Below are 16,576 nucleotides of genomic sequence, written 5' to 3' on the forward strand. Positions count from 1 at the left end.
CTAAAAATTCCTAGGCGAGAGCATATCTCTGCCACCAGAATCACATGCAAATGGCTTACCATTCAACGAAAAATTGACCTAAAAACTCTGTCGCACCTACAAAGCCCTCAACCACCCACCTCACCAACAAATTCACCATGAAGCAGTCCATCAGAACTACTAGATCCTCCAACACCTTATGTCTCACGGTGCCCAGATTTATTTCTAAAGGAGCCGCAGGCTCGAGCTTCATTGTCCTCGCCTCCCAACTCTGGAACTCCCTGCCATTGAACATCAAGTCGGCCAAATCCTTCCAGTCTTTCAGGAAACTCACCATTGGGTGGCTACTGACACAGTCAACCATTAAGCTAGACTTAGCTACAATTTGTATATATTGTACATGCCTCATTTTTGTCATTACTGGATGCTTTTTATTGCCACTGTCTGTATATTCTGTATATAACCCTTGCTAAAAAGTTTCACTGTTAATTACCATGTATTGTGCTTTGTAACCTGTACTAGCGCCCTTTTACTCCTGGGTTGGAGTGCTATATAAATAAATAAAATAAACAAACAAACAAATATCCACTCTATGGTACATAAAAGTAAGACTGTAGCTTTGTTTTACGTATTATGAATAGAACTTAACAAGTACCAGAATGCAAACTAATGTCAGTTTTTGCAACCATACTTTAAACTTTAAACACCTGGACACAGAAAAGAAACGGTGTCAAGTACACCTGCTTCGAGTCATTGTTTGACACAGGCATGAAGCATGGAATTTGCATCATATGAAGAAAATGTAAAGTTCAGCGAAAAAGCGTGCCAAATATTTTCAAGGCAGGGCGGTTATTTCATAACTTAGTTTTATCTTGGCAGAAGACACATGCCTGGTGCTGTGGGTTGGAGGTGTCTTCCTGGTACAAAAGTGGATACCGAAGTCCAAATTGTCACCATTACATTTTGTAAACGACCTTTTTACAGCACACCAGGGCTTAAGGCGTCTTTTCCTTTCACTTCAAACCTGAGAACCTTCACTCGCTCCTGTAAGTTCAATACATTCTTTCTGTAGCGTTCTTTCGATCATGCACGGCGTGAATGAACCGACGTCTTGGACACACTAGAACGTGCCTTGATTGACAAGACGGGGTTTTAAGGCCCACCTTCGCGATCTTCTCATTGGTAGGTTAGCTCGGTGACAACTTCCCTTCTAGTGTGAGCCAGCTGTCAGTGAACAGTTCTGAAGTCCACTTCCCTCTGCCTAGGTATGGTCCTATGTCTGTTTACAGTGCGTTGTTTAAAACCGCGGTTTCCTATAGAGAGGCGTTTTGCGGGGTATCCCCCTGCGGTAAACATATGGCTTACCCCAAAGAGTTCCCTTCTGCTCCACACAGCCTGTTTTATACGGTAGAGCATGTATATCTGGTATTGCAGATTACGTGTATTCGCCCGGCATGACAGGAAGTTTTCCATCGGTCTTTTTTAGCATTGCAAATCAAAATCTAAGTTTACTATTGTATTTTTAATTTACAAAAAGGAAATACCGCCTAGACCATTTTTCTCTATCATTTAGATTTACACATTGCCCAAATTAGATTTATATAACATGCTTGGTTCATTTTTTATTCACTGGAACTGGAGCAGTGAGGTGAGCACGTTTTGCTGTTGGATTCGAAGGCGCACCACGCTTCTTTCCTAGTTGCCTGAAATGCTCGCAGGTTTCTTCTTTGCCCTTAATTATGTTCCTCGGTCAGAGTTAGTATTTTACTAACATAAACCTCATTTAGCTACAAATGCATGTGTTTTAAGCATTTCTCTGCTCAAAAGGAGTAACTGTATATCATAAATATCACATTGTTGTGCAAAATCACGGCATATTCAAAGAAAAAAGCCACCAATTTTCAAATCCTAATTCTCTTGCATACCTAGCCACTCGCACGCTTTTTGAGGATGTCACCCTCCAAGCAGTAACAAAGCCCCTGCTACGAAGCAACCTCCCGGCCCGCCTGCCTGGACCACCACACATGATGATCATTCTGGTGCAGGGGGCATGCACTGCACTAGGTGAAGGATGTGTGTTTTGTAATCAAACCTTAAATCTTTCACCTAGCAGTAGAAATGAGGGCTGTCCCTGGCACCCAAATGTTAGCAATGTTAACATACAAGGCAAAATACGACTACTTTGAAAAAACACTCGACACCCCAAAATGACATTACGAAAGTACATTTATTTAAAAAAAATGTGTAATGTCATTTTGGAGTGTAGTGCTTAACAGTAGTCGTTGTTTCAAGGTATTGTAGGTTGATATTGGGTGATAAGCAGGGCCAAACGGTCCTGTACCCAGACTAACCCCGTGGTCTCTCTAGTGTGGTTTACCCAAATGTAGCAGCCACCTCTGTGTGCAGGGCAAGTAATAATATGTGCAGTAATGATACTGTAAGAAAACATGTTCATGCTGGCTCTGCCAATATATTGTACCACACGTGGGACAAAACAATCCACACACAATTTTAGAAAAACACAGACACAGCTCCTGACAGATAACTAAGTGCAATGAGTCAATTCAAGCTGGTATACAGACCAACAACAGAGACAGAGCACAGATCTAACTGCCCTTGCTTCCATCACACACGCATCCTAGGAACTGGTGGTGTGCTGACTGTCTATGAATGAACAGAACAAGAAATATCCCTCAAAGCTTTACTGGAGGTCTACAATTGGTAATGTCTCATTCCACATTGAAGACTAAACTACCCAGTGCATGTTTTAGGGTATTTAAAAAAGAAATCAATTGAACAAAGACCATAAAGATTCAAGCAAGACACTTGGAAAGGTGTCACTGTTTCAGGCATGCTCATTTTATTACTCCTGGATCAATAGACACTTTGCTAAAAAGTGCTGAATGTACATATTTTAAGCACTAGCACTACGAAGACGTAGTATGATCTTTGAGCCCAGGCTCGCTAAGATCATGAATTCTGGGATTCACTGAATTCCAGCGTGCTTCCCAGTATTTATGTCGACCGATTTCAATGTCCTTAATGGTTCTGTATGATTATCATAAAGGAAGGTTAGTCTCAAAGAATTCAACTTATTAGCCAGGAGGATATACCAAGAAAATCAACAGTTTATTAAGAAGTTCAATATAAAAAAAATTCTTAAGATGTAATAAAACACATCAACACATTACTTACAGAGGTATGTGTGAGTAAAACAATACAGTTCTGATTTCAAACTCAAAAAACATAATAAAAATGTCAGAATTGACCCTACTCATCAACGTTAGCTCTATACCCTTATTCCAAGCCCTACATGCACGTTTCTGTCCTGGTGGCCCACAAAGTGCTGGAGATTCCTTAGGGGCTGTACTAATGATTTTGCAAGTAGAAATAAGCTATTATGTCTTGTGTCCTAAAAATCTTCCTGGACTATTCCTAAACAGAAATAGAGAAACATATCTTAATTTCTAAATCATTCTTTAACCCTCTTCTCATATGGATATATACAACGGTACATATCTATTCACGGTGTACTTGGATTTGAAGTCTGTGGTCACCATCAGCTTTTAACGCTATCTAAAAATCACCATCAATACTTTGTGTAATTAGGTGCTTCACCAAATTGCTACCCTGCAACAATAAAAACACACACAATCCAAATAGCCTTTAGTAAGGCAATATGTGTATAAGGCTAAGATTTATTGATATGGATTCATTTGTTCTTACCTATTATATTAGTTTGAAAATTAGGTAAGGCTGCTCATGCAATTTATAGGCATCCTGCTTCTGTCCCTTTTTTCCTATATTTCTTAGAGATTATGCCCAGAATGTTCTGTAACAATATGTGATGGCATAGTAGATGTAATAACCTTTCAAGACTGGGACTAATTACGAGTTTGCCGGTCCTGAAATAAGGGTGCCCGTAGCAACGTACCAACACCATTTCTGGACCGGCAAACTCTGAGTCTGCCGGTAGGGGCCATGGAACTCTCAGCAGGCCTGACCTGCTAGGAATTCGGGCCCCTACCAGCAGACTTTTCACTGAAGCACCGTTGCTAACGGTGCCAGTGTTTGTGTCCCCATTCCGAATGGGGAGTAACCGCTCCGTCCCAACCTGTGATATCCCGGTGTCACCGGGGTGCTGCCAGTATATGCGGTGGCGGAATCAGTGTTACAGGGTTGGCGGCAACCCGCTGGTAGACAGTGGGTTACTGCCAACCTTGTAATGAGGCCCTGTGTGTCTTAATATAATGATCCCTGTGAAACGTTGGGACTTACTTGGAATCAATAGATGAAAAACATTCAGGTAATGTTGCCCTTATGTCTCTTTCTTCCTATATCTCTTGGGGATTATGCCCAGGATTTCCTGCAACACAAAATATAGTGGCACAATAGATATAATGACTTTTCCAGATTCAAATGGTTCTGGCTATTTTCATCAGCACCGTCTTTGACTCTACCAGTGTGTCAATAACACTCAGAATGTGCCAATACCTCATCAACAAATGGAAATAAACATGGTACTTGCTGGCTGTTGTTTTCCTAGCAACGGACTGGGTCATGTATGTAACCTTCACCTAAACAAACAATATGCAAACAAACCCAACTTGGTGTCTGGAAATAAACGACTATAATCGAACAGTTACTTATTCCTCAACGTCATGGTTTTTACGCAAACACAGTGCAGATATTGTGGGCAGTTGCTACCACAATCCCGGTCTACACCCGGTGGAGCAGCGCCTTGGGTCCACCTGCAATATACAGACACCTCATGTCACCCTGGTGCGAGTCAGGGATAGCCATTAATGACCAAATTGCACCCTACGCCACATGAGAAACTCTTCTCGCTTCGCCTGCACCTACCGTAGACTACCAGTAATCGGTGTACAACCAGTACGCCGGCAGCTTTCTCGAAAACGCTGCTCAGCATTGCTTTGTCCCGCGAGCACGACCTGCTGTGTCTATTGGCGGCATTATCCCCATTGAAATGGATGACTGATGCGGCTCCTTATGGCGAGTTTGGCTATCTTGGACTAGATGCCATACAGTGCATGGTGGCCGATTCCTCACACTTGTAGTAGTACACATGATGGCTCTAAGGACAGCACCCTGTGCCTTACAAACTCAACTTGACTTCATCCTCTTTTAGCTGCTTTATGCAGCCTAACCTCATTAGGTCATCACTTTGATAGATATACATGTGGATCATTAACCTTTCTCCGGCACAGTATGGCAATACGCAACCAGAATCCACCTTGAGTGAATAATATCTGTGAGGCAGCGCTAAATTACAGCCCGATGTAAGATATGTAATACTTAACTGGTCCCAACTTTTAAAGGGATTGTTCCCTCAACTGATGTTTCTAAGGGCCGTTGATGTCTGCAAGTTCAAAACAAAATTTGTCTGTGTTTAAACCTATGCATGCCCTCATTCTTTGACAAAATGTGGTAGGAAGTCTTCTTAAAGGAAAATAATGGTTCCAAAAAGAAACATAAACCAAGGCTTATTTTACGTGGTTTTCCCAACGGGGGTTGTTCTGCCAATGTCATAAAAATGTGTACAATGTAAAAGGATGGTTTGTAAAACCTTTTCCAGAGGATCACTGCAATATTTTCAAACCACTTTTTCAAGATTATTCCCTTTCTTAAGCTTCAATTCCTTCAAGTTTCAAATAGAATACAACACAGTTCCTCGTAGCGTTCTCGCTTCCAATAACTCTATAGGCCTTTCAGGGTTCCCGTCCCCATGCTTAGGGCCTTTTGATGCAAGACACACAGGGTCTGCTTGTCAGAATGTGCCCTTCGTTAATCATAGTTCTTTTAGGTGCAATATCAGAGACTTTCGAGAACGCCAGGGTCTTTGCTCCTCCTTAGCGTGACCACTTTGATGAATAACCCCTCTCCTTTTCTTCTACTTTCACAAGTTTTTTTAACTTCCCAGTGTTGGGGTTTCCTGCACCCCTTTTCACACTTTACATGCCTTTCATACTTCCCGCTTTACTGGGCAATTGTGCACACTTGTACCTGTTTCTTGCTCCTTTTCACAACTGTGCCTCTTGCACACACACTCCTTTTTATCGTGCTCACTTGCACCCTTTTGCTTGCACCCTTTCCTCACTTTCGGGTCGTTCGCCTCCTTTCTTGCTTTCGGGTCGCTTGCTCCCTTTCCTTTCTTTCGGATCGCTCGCACCCTCTCTGTGTTTCATTCGCTTTTCTTGTTTCCGCGCCACTAGCGCCTTTCACTTTTAAAGCTCTTTTCTCCTTCTAACTCTGCGCATCGTAGCGCGTTGAACCTTGCTTCCTTTCTGTCTTCTTTCCTTTTGCAACACTTGCAGTACGTTTTCTTTACACTATCTTGACTTTCATGCCGCTTGCAACATTATTTAATTTCTGCTGTATTCACCTGCACACTACCAAGTTTCTCTATTCCATTCTTATGAAACTCGCTGGTAAGCATGGTGCTGGAAAGCGGTCTTCCTCCTGTTGCTTGGGTCGAGGTCTCACCACCTGCCCCTCGAACACCCATGGGACCAGAACACGTCCCCAGGGAACAAGCAGTTCTTTAAACACGGCCAGCAGCTTGCAGTCGAGTACCTCGCTCTGTCTCCTTGGAGACACGGCTCCCTAGCCACGCTGCACCCCTTCTGGCATACCGGGTCACCGTCTCGGCACTCTGTTTTTTTCCAGGTTCTCCTCGTCTTTCCCACTGCTTCCTTCTGCTTGATTTTTATATAACTGGGACAATTTTCTTTTCCCCATATTATCCTTTGGAATAGGATTTGGAATGGTTGGATGGATATGGATAAGAAGTCCTTTTACTTGCGTTGGGGAAGGACCCGTTGAAGTTATAGCCAAACAGATTTGGTTCCCTCTGGTTCCTGTGCTTCCCCACCCATGTCATTCTGCTATGATTGGACTTCTCTTCCTTTTTCAAGAGAGATAGACCGAATATCCTGTGAAGGCTTCAGGGATGTCTTCCTTACCCCATGTCATCCTAATGGGATACTGCATCTCACCTGAGGGTCTCCCAGATTTGTTACCCTGGACTCCCGTACCCAGGTGATCCTCCCTCGCTTGTCCACCCCCAGGTTTGGGATCCAAAAGCGATGGCCCTCCCCAGGCCACGGGAATAGAGGAATCTCGGGGCTTACCTGGAAGAACACCCTCAGGTTTCTCACAATGACTTTTGTTCCACCATACGTTTCTTGACTGGTCTATTGGTCATCCCCCACGTATCTCAATTTACTTACATGGACATGTAATCAAGTAAATGACGTTCTGGCCAGGGTGTGCGCCAGCCTAGGTCAATCTCTGTGGACCGTGTCATCTGTTTACACATGGACCACCCCCCATACGGGGCATGTCCCGTTAACTTTGGAGTCTGGCGCATGGTCAGCTACGTATCTCTAACTTCACTCAGTACATGTGATCGAACAAGAGTGTCACAGAGACTCAGCCAATATATGCCAGTATCCTCATGTAAAAACGTACTCCTGTTGGCTTTGGCTTAATGCTAGTATAAAATCTCATCACAAAGGGAGAAACGTGATTGAAGGCCACACAAATGCTCACCCCCACCATCTAAGAACACTCTTCATGTTGACTTTGCCAGGAACACCGTTAGAAAATGCACTGCCACAGTAAGGAAATATCTCCTTGATGGCTGAACAAATGGTCCTTCCCCCATCTAATAACGCTTATATTGACTTTGCCCTTAACACCAGTAAAAAACTATGCCGTAGAAAGAATGCATGATGTACTTTCTTGCTGCACACATACTCCCCCCGCCCCCCAACACCCCTTGCATGTAACCACACTCCTCATGTTGATGTTTCACTCAACGGCAGTAAAAATGTGATGCCGAAATAAGGAAACATATTGCATTTGCCAGCTGTACAAATGGCCCTCCCCTCAAGTAATAACGCACATGTTAACTTTGCTTTTAATGGCAGTAAAAAGAGAAGCCATGCCTTAGTAAGAAAACATCATCTCTTCTCTTTGCTGGTTGCACAAATACTCTCCCTCAATGCCCAACAAATACGAACACTCATGTTGACTTTGCATTTAACGCAAGTAAAAAATGCAATGCCACCACAGTAAGGAAACATTCCCTTGCTGACTGCACAAATGCCTACCACGTCACGTAAGAACACACATCTGTTGCTTTTCCCCTTAACGCCAGCAAAAATGCAATGGAACAAAAAGGTAACGTTTCCTTGTTGGCTCCACAAATGGCTCCCTACCCCAATGTAAGAACAAACATCAAGTTGGCCTTTCCCTTTAATGAGAGTAAAACATGCTAATCCACAGTAAGAACATATCCAGGGTTTCAGCATGCCTAATTATGCTATAAACCCAACCCCAGCCGAGTACACACATTCATACCCATTCACCCACAATCACTCACCATACAGCTTCTTTCTCAACCATTCACGTGGACCCTGGACGCTAACACCTTTTTCTCATTCACATGCCCACTCGCAGGGTCGGTTTTACACCAGATTGCACCCCAGGCGAGAAGCATCATTGGCACCCCCTCACCCAAAAATGACAATAACAAAAATGGTATGTTACAAATGTTGTAAATAGGGAACTCTATAAATAACTAGATGGAAATACAAATTCAATAGAAAATGCATACTTTACATACTAGCTGACAGTCTTAGAATGTTACTTGTATAATGAGTCTCATCACGAGTTGGGTGGTCTTGCAGTGATAAATCCTATACCGGAATACCGCCCAACGGAATTACCGTTACCGCCACTTGGTCAAGCCCAATTACAGCAAAATTACAAGTGGTGCTGGGAGAGTTAATCCCACTTTAGACTCAAGGAGGCATTTTGGGTGGAATTACCACCGGCAGAATTACCACTGCAGTAATTCCACCTATGTTGCTGCTTTTCAGCAGAAAGTGGGAGGATTTACCTCCGGCATGATCCGGGTGGTGTATCCCCCACTCCGGGGCCATACTCGTAGTATAGCGGTGTGGGAAAAATGGGGGTAATTCCATTACCGCCAATTTTTTACTGCTCCACCATACTTGTAATGAGCCCTATGTGTTCAAAAAGTAACTTTTCTTGACACTGCTGTCAGGGAGCTTAAACACAAAATGCCCACTGAAGAGTTATAAACCCTTCTTTGTCCACACGTGGCTGATGTGGAGGAACCAGTGCTAGAAGGCAATGAGGTGATACCACTTCTGTATATCCCATGGGAAGATAAAATGCAGCTTGTAATGAGTGCTGTAAAGCACACATTTTAAGCCCTAGAACAAAAATAGACAAATATATTGCAATGTTGTAAGACTGGTGACTGGCAATATGGGGAGGCAGTTGTTGGGAAATCCCCTGAACCCGAGGCCCCTTTCATTTGAAAAAGTTGAAAGGCCATGATGCTGTTCCTGCTTAAGGTATGGTGAGTGTGCCAGGCATACAATGGCAATACGGGAACATCTGGAATAGCACTTGGCATGTGACATAAAAAGAAATGGCTTTGCCAATGCTTGTATTCATTGTGATCCGAGTTTTCACTGAGGCTATGAAGATAACTGGAAGGGAATATTTTAGGTACAATGGGGCAGCTAACAGAATTTCTCAACTGTTTAAAAAAATATATAAAAGCCAATTTCTTTCTTCTATGTACTAAACATCAAATGCATGGTGAACGTGACATGCATCCTAACTGAGTTGCAAGCTCCTGGGCTGTGGATTCACTGCGAGAGGCTGCAGCCGCAACTACCGGGTTTGGCAGGCACATGAGGTCCTTTGGCATCAGTGAAATGGTTCCTCTTTCCATGCCACAGCATTCAGTATGTTTACAAAAAAATCCCCCGGGACCACGTGCCCAAGCCCGGCATCTGAGGTCTATTTAGACTCCATTCAGAAGCTGTAAGCGCATAGATTGCCTTGATAATTCTGTGAAGGGTTCTGGACTTATCAAACAAATTGCCTTTATTATGGACTGATTAGACAAAGTCATTGCAAGGGTGGTTCGCCCATTCAGTCTAGGCCACACCAGCCTGGGAAACCACTGTGAATCAATTAGCACATAGGTGGCATGCATTTTATACAGCCTGTTAGGGAGAATTGTCATCTATGGCTAATTTCCCTCACCTAGTGAGTCCCCCAGCAGCTTTGCTGGACTTCTGGAGTTTATTTTTTTCCACTTGGTAAGAGTGAGAGCTTTTTCCCCCACTCTTACCTGTGTTTTGCTATGTGTTTCTATCTGTTTTTGTGATTGTGGACTCTGAAGTACACCACTTCAGTAGCCCCCTTCTTTTTGTGCGTCACACAGCACCTTCCATGCTGTGGCACAGGGTTGTCTTTGAGATTTCCCTCGACTCCATTTCTGAGGCGACTACCGTCCCCCAGAAAAGGTTAAAGTTACCATTAACTTTACTTAGTCAATCTACCACAGATCCAGTACACCCCATCATCCATGGAGTACTGGAAAGGGTTAATTCATATCCCTTTTTATCTGTATCTCCTATAGCATTGTTTCGCTCTTTTAACATTTAGACTTGGCTGGTGGCAGTGGTATCTACCCTAACTTTTCTACTGCAATTATATTAGATAAACGTGGTACTGTTCTTGGCTATTATATTAGCCTCGAACATAAACCCGCTTGACCAAATCGTCTTTCTTTTGGCTCCGGTTGGGTTTATTCGCCATTTCTTTTTGTTAAAGTACTTCTTGTGTTTTACTTTGCGTGGCAAACTAGGTTTGCCTTCTTTGTTCACTGTCTTTTGGCGGGCTTCTGCTCAGAAGCCCTCCTCAAGGCGCCTGGTGTCTAGGTGGGCTGAATGTGAGGGAGGGGTGTAGTCACCCCCTGCACAGGGTATCCTAGGAAACCCAAGTCACATTTTGTCATGATTGGCCAGGGTTGTTGTCTGGGCTGGACAACCCCCCTGCTGGGCGATTGACAGCCAGGCTGTGTGAATGTTTTTTTTTGCATAAAAGGCATGTCCCTTGGGCTAGAAGTCAGAGAGTCGCCACTGGAACTACAAGGAACCAAACAGAAGCGGAGAGAACGACGGCTGCTGCAACTACCCCGTCCCAGTGAAGCCCTGCTGCAGTCCTGAGCTATCTGCCCTTCAACGACTTCGAGAAGATCCAGTCCGGAGTCTTCTTCCACTGAGCTTGGTGGGGATAACCAGCTCATCTTCTACAGCCAGGGGATCCTCTTCCTTGGTCGAAATCGCTGCACGCTGCTGTAGTGGTCCGGATAGCCACCTGAAGAGCCTCTCCTGTTTTTAAGGAGCGCACCTTTTATTTCTTGTCGCTGCTGCCGGCTTCATCCCTGTGTGGTGCAGACCCCCTTCAGACGTCCTCCTTCACAACAAAGCTCCAGGAATTGTGGGTCTGCGGGAAACCAACAGGAACAACTGCCAGGGCACCAGTTGCACCATTGGAACAAGGCACTGTGTTCTGCTGAGGAAAACTGGGTGAACCCCTTTTCTTCATTTCCAAGGCTTGCCCTTGTCTTCCCTCTTTCTTATAACTTTTGCTTCCGAACATTGACAATATCGAAGTACTTTTGACTATGTTGAATCGTGAACTGTCTGACTGTGTGATCTTCGGCAACAGGCCCCGGTGTCTTTCAACCCTGGCTCCGGCCCTTTGACTTTTGAACTCCTGTCTCTGAGCGTTTCTTGATTCTGCCTGCCTAACCAAAATATTGCCTGTGATTTTCAACTCCCTCTGGGTATCTCAGGTGCTAAGTGTTTTTGCCCCGGTAGCATTTCATGTCATGGATACGCGTTTATTTAGTAGACCGAACTGTCAAAAAGTGATTGCAATTGTATTCGCAGTAACATGTTTTGTTCATAACACCGGTTCATTCAAACACAGGGTACTTACCTTGAGACTTACTGTACAAAGTGAATTGGTTAGTTATAGTATATTTAACGTGTGGTTTTTATTGAAGTTTCATAGAAGTGTTCTGTTTATAACAAATGGTTTAAAAATAAATGTACTTATATTTTTCTACCTGAAACCTTGAGTCAGCGTTAGCTTGAGTCGCAGTAATTGTGGTCCTTTTGTGTAGTCTCTGCTACTGCTCATATACTCTTGAGATAAGCCTGGCTGCTCTGCCACTGCTACCACTCTGACATAGTAGCACAGGCTTGTACCAAAGGTAAAACTTGTATTGCCACCTGCAGTCTTAATTGTGTGTAGTGGTCCCTAAGGGCACTGCACAGGATTCTGCCTAGCACCGCCCATGGTTAAACGCGAAGTGTTTAAGGTGTTCTTAGCAGTGTCCTTGCAGTGGCAGACAAGATGACAGCATCACCTTGGAGTCTGTGATGTCTGCCAAGACCTTTTATTGGCACAAGTTCTTTTCTCATTAGTATTGCTTTGCTTGTTGTGACCAACTTGATCACTCATCTGCTTGGAGTCGCTATGCTGGGTGTGTTGACACAAGATCCAATTGAACCGCTCAATGCCCTGTTGCTGTGGGATACCTGAGGTGGAACCTTGCAGCTTACCACACAGTCCGGCCGGCATGGGAACGACCTTGCCTCCACTTCGGGAGGCACTAACTTGAAGGAAACGCCAGTGTGGTGCAGAGCTCGAAGAAGACATGGCTCTACCTCCTCTGCTGACTGCGGGCGGAGGCTTCCTCTGAAATAAGTACCACGGGAAAAAAAGACTGGATCGATGTTCTCAACCAGCTTTTTAAAGAAACCAAAAGCACCGGTAGATGGTTAGGGTGCACTAAGGGTCTGCTACGGCTGGAAAAGCTGCTTTAATGTTTGGCAAGGTGTTTCCTTGTATGTGAACTGAAGGAGGAAGTAAACACCCAATGTTTTTTAGAACCACCCCCTCGGCCCCTGCACCTGTGCTTTCAAGACCTGTAACTTTTCGTGGTTGTAAAGTACAGATCTCTTCAAAGCAGGAGGAGACCAAGTGGCACCCCCTGCAACGGCACAGGCAGTAAGCTAACACCTATATTGAAAAGAACGGACGCAAAAACTTAGCTTCCGTTTTTACATCTGTCTTTTCCAATATGGTAGGGGTGTTGCAAAGGGCAAGTCAGGCTTTGTAAGGGAGCAACCCCCAAATGTCATCCCTGCCTAGGCATCCTGCAGTGAGTCAGACAGTGCTCTCAGTCTGATTTGAAATTCGAGTAGCACTTTTTTTTACATAGATAACATTATCGCCGTACACAGTGTATGTACTACTTTTTTAAATTAAATGATACAAAAGCATGTTTGTGTATTGATCCTCTCGGCGCCCCCTAGAGGCTGGCACGTCAGGCAGCCGCCTGCACCGCCTTATGCAAAGACCGGCCCTGTGCCACTCGCACCCATACTACATACACACCAATCACACTGCATTGTTGCACGCGCATATACAGACACCCACTTGCGTAGATACATATATAAACATCAGACAACCTTGCAAGCACACACATACATACAAAAAGTTGTTTTTTTCTTGTCCGTTTCCCGACCAGCAGCTCCAGGCTTAATGCTGTGCTGCAGTCCTCCAGCGCACCATGCAAACAGGAACCAAGAAGCAGGGAAAGCTTTCTGATTCCTGACTTGCTCAGTGGAGCCGGAGGATCATTGCTGCCCTTGGAGATTTAGGGCAGGCTTTGCCTTGCACTATGACCTTAGAAAGGTCAGTGGGCCGAGTGCCCCCCTGTTACGCCCGTTACAGCAATCCCCTTTTTCCCGCCTATAAACCTCCATGCGCTCTCACCAGCCAAAAACAAAATCCTTTGTTTTCACCCGCCCTGGAAACTGAAAAGTTTGAGAGGTATGCTCTTGTAAGCATACTTTAATGAGGTGATCAGTAAGTCAGGCAATTCCAATGCACCGAAGCTGTAAAGTGGCTCCATAACATATGTTATGTGATTTAATGTCACTTGGTTTTTGTTAGGTAGCGCTTTGCTACACTTCACTGAGTATTTGGTGTGCGTTGTAACAATCATGCCACAGGCAGAAGCTTTGTATGCCGGGACATCAGTTCACCAAAATGTCAGGGGTGACGGAAGTGACATTGCAGCAAATTGCATAACATGACCTTTGACCCTGACAACATCACAGGAAAGCAATACCATATGGTCCTGTTGACATCACAATCGTTTTTTTTAAACGCACAATTAAAATTGTTTTGCAAATACCACGAAGCGGACACACGTTTATTTTTGTTTTCAACCATATATTAACTACAGCAACTTCTGCCATCTTATCTACCTCACATACACACCAGGTATAGCTATACTATGCTTAAAACTGCCTCACATGACAGGCATTGCATTAAAGTGCTTAGCACAACCTCATATACCCGAATAGTGCCATCATATGTTAAGTTAGAAACCATGTATAGTCATCACATGCAAGCTACAACATCTGAAGCCAAAGTGCTGACGTTTTTCCAATTCCAGTTTATGCCAGCTAAAGCCTGAAATGCTAGATACATGATTAAGAGTGATTGTTTTTTACATTTTTTTATTGTATTTATCAAAAATATTTGATTTTAACAAAAACAGAGCATAGATAGCTTTCTCTTGTTATCTAGACATGAACGTGAACATAAACAAGGCATAGACCGGAGCTTGTCCCCAAACCCTCCGTTGATCGTTTAGCTGATTTATTCTTTTTCTTTTCTCTCGATCAACGTGAGGGCGTGTTACAAAATTTTTACAGTGGCAATTGACCATGTCACTTTTTCTCCACTTATCAGACGGGGCCACCAAAAATCTTCCTCGCGTAGCAATGAGTGTTTCAGAACAGTTGTCAGATAAAATTGTCTAATGCCTTGTAATACTTACTTCATGTGCCTTGGACATGAAGTAAGTAGGTGCCGGACTGATTCCACAGCCCCTTCGTCGTTACATAATCTGCATATGTTTGTTGGACTTAAGCCTCTGATGTATAAAATTTTGTTTGTTAACAGAAGATTTAGTCTCGCTTTTGTAAACAAATGTCTCAGCGATTTGCTCGGAAATCTTTTGTAAATTTCTCCTGGGTCATTATATCCCCTTTGTATAGATGGAAGATGGAGCAGAAGTTTGTTCTTTGCTACTTGGTCCTGGGTCAGGATCCAGTCTAATTCTTTCAATTTTTCTTTACTTTAAGCGGGTTCAGCAGCAAATCTTCTTCAGAACAGGCAATAGATTTTAATTTCTCCCTGTTTTTGGTTGCCCATGATGTTAGCATTTCTGAGCATCCTGATTTTATTTCCTTAGCAATCAGATTGTACAGTGTTGGCGATTCTTCTAGAAGAATTTTCCTATACAAGGACAGACTGTTATCATCTACCACAGTTTTTAGTGAGATCAATTCTTTTCTGATTGCTGCTGTTGATGTAGATTTAGGAATCGATAGCAGTGATCGCCAAAAAAACCCCTCAATCTTTGCCCAAATTTTGTCTGGCAGTGTGGGCATTGCTTCCACGCTGTATGTCAATCAAGGTATAACTTTGTTTTTGTAGAAATTTAAGGCTGGCAATAATGAGAAGCAACCAAATTTGTTATCCAGTATTCTGGCTTGCATAGTCATGGAACATGCTTTTGTCCAAATCGAATTTTGCATACTGTCTTCTTGCCTGGTGTTGTCAAACGTAACCCCCAGGTACTTAAACTCTTGAACTAATTCAATCTGCGTATTTTCAAGGTACCATGTCTTGTTCCTGGTTGCTCTGCTTTTTTTCCCATGATCATTATCTTTGTTTTACTTATATTAATCTGGAGTTTGTTGTTGTTAATGTACTCCGCTAGGTTAGTTAATTGGCGTGTGAGACGGATCAGAGTTTGGTCCATCACGGTGATATCATCCGCGTAAAGAATTCTGGGCACTTGGATTCCCCCCACCTTGGGAGGAAAAACCTTCACGGTTTCTGATGAGTTCTTGTAATCACCGATAAAGGCGATGAATAAAGCTGGAGCCAACGGGCATCCTTGTTTTACCCCTCTCTTAGTTGAAATGCTCTCAGATAAAGTGTCTTTCCCATTAAGCTTTACTTGCATAGAGGTTCCGGAGTATAAGGCTTTTATGGGACCCATGACATTCGTTGGGCAGTTCGCCTCTTGAAGCTTTTTCCAAAGTAGTTCTCTTTCGACTTTAGCCCTCATAGATTTAACTCAGGCTTTCGATAGATAGATGTTTGAAGATCGTTCGAATGACTTGCTCTTCATAAGGCTGAGAACCAAGATGTTTATCGAGGTCCCGGCCTTTTGCTGAAAGCCAACTTGAAAGGGGTCATGCAAAGAAGCCGATTTTGCCCATTGTTGAAACTCCTGAAGCAGTAACATGCCATAGACTTTTCCTATACAGTCTAAAAGGGCGATCGGTCTATAGTTGGTTGGTTCCGTTCTGTCGCCTTTTTTGAATATTGGCACCACTACAGAGGTTTTTCAGGAGCTAGGCACTGATTTGGTGTTAGAGCAGTTTACAAAGATATTACTGATAAACGGTGCCCATTCATTCGGAAATAGTTTGAGGTCCGCATTTGTCACTCCATCAGGACCAGGCGCACGTGATGGTTTTAATTTCCGGATAATTGCCTTTATCTCCTCTTCGTTTCCAAGATTGCACCATGCTGTATTCAGCTCAGTGCTGGATATTTGAATTTGATCCTCTTGACA

The 16,576-nt window shown here is 43.6% G+C and overlaps 1 protein-coding gene across 3 annotated transcripts in view; it reads left to right on the forward strand.

Annotated features, from left to right (window-relative positions):
- Window positions 1-1,170: 1,170 nt before the first annotated feature.
- The window catches only part of USP45 (ubiquitin specific peptidase 45), a 3,631,241-nt gene continuing 3,615,835 nt past the window's right edge, over window positions 1,171-16,576 (forward strand). For all 3 annotated transcript variants that reach the window (XM_069606397.1, XM_069606399.1, XM_069606400.1), the window contains exon 1: window positions 1,171-1,244. The gene's annotated coding sequence lies outside the window, so the exon portion shown is untranslated. The remainder of the gene's footprint in view (window positions 1,245-16,576) is intronic.

Source organism: Ambystoma mexicanum, chromosome 4p (assembly GCF_040938575.1).
Source record: "Ambystoma mexicanum isolate Mex_15411 chromosome 4p, UKY_AmexF1_1, whole genome shotgun sequence".
Lineage (NCBI taxonomy): Eukaryota > Metazoa > Chordata > Amphibia > Caudata > Ambystomatidae > Ambystoma > Ambystoma mexicanum.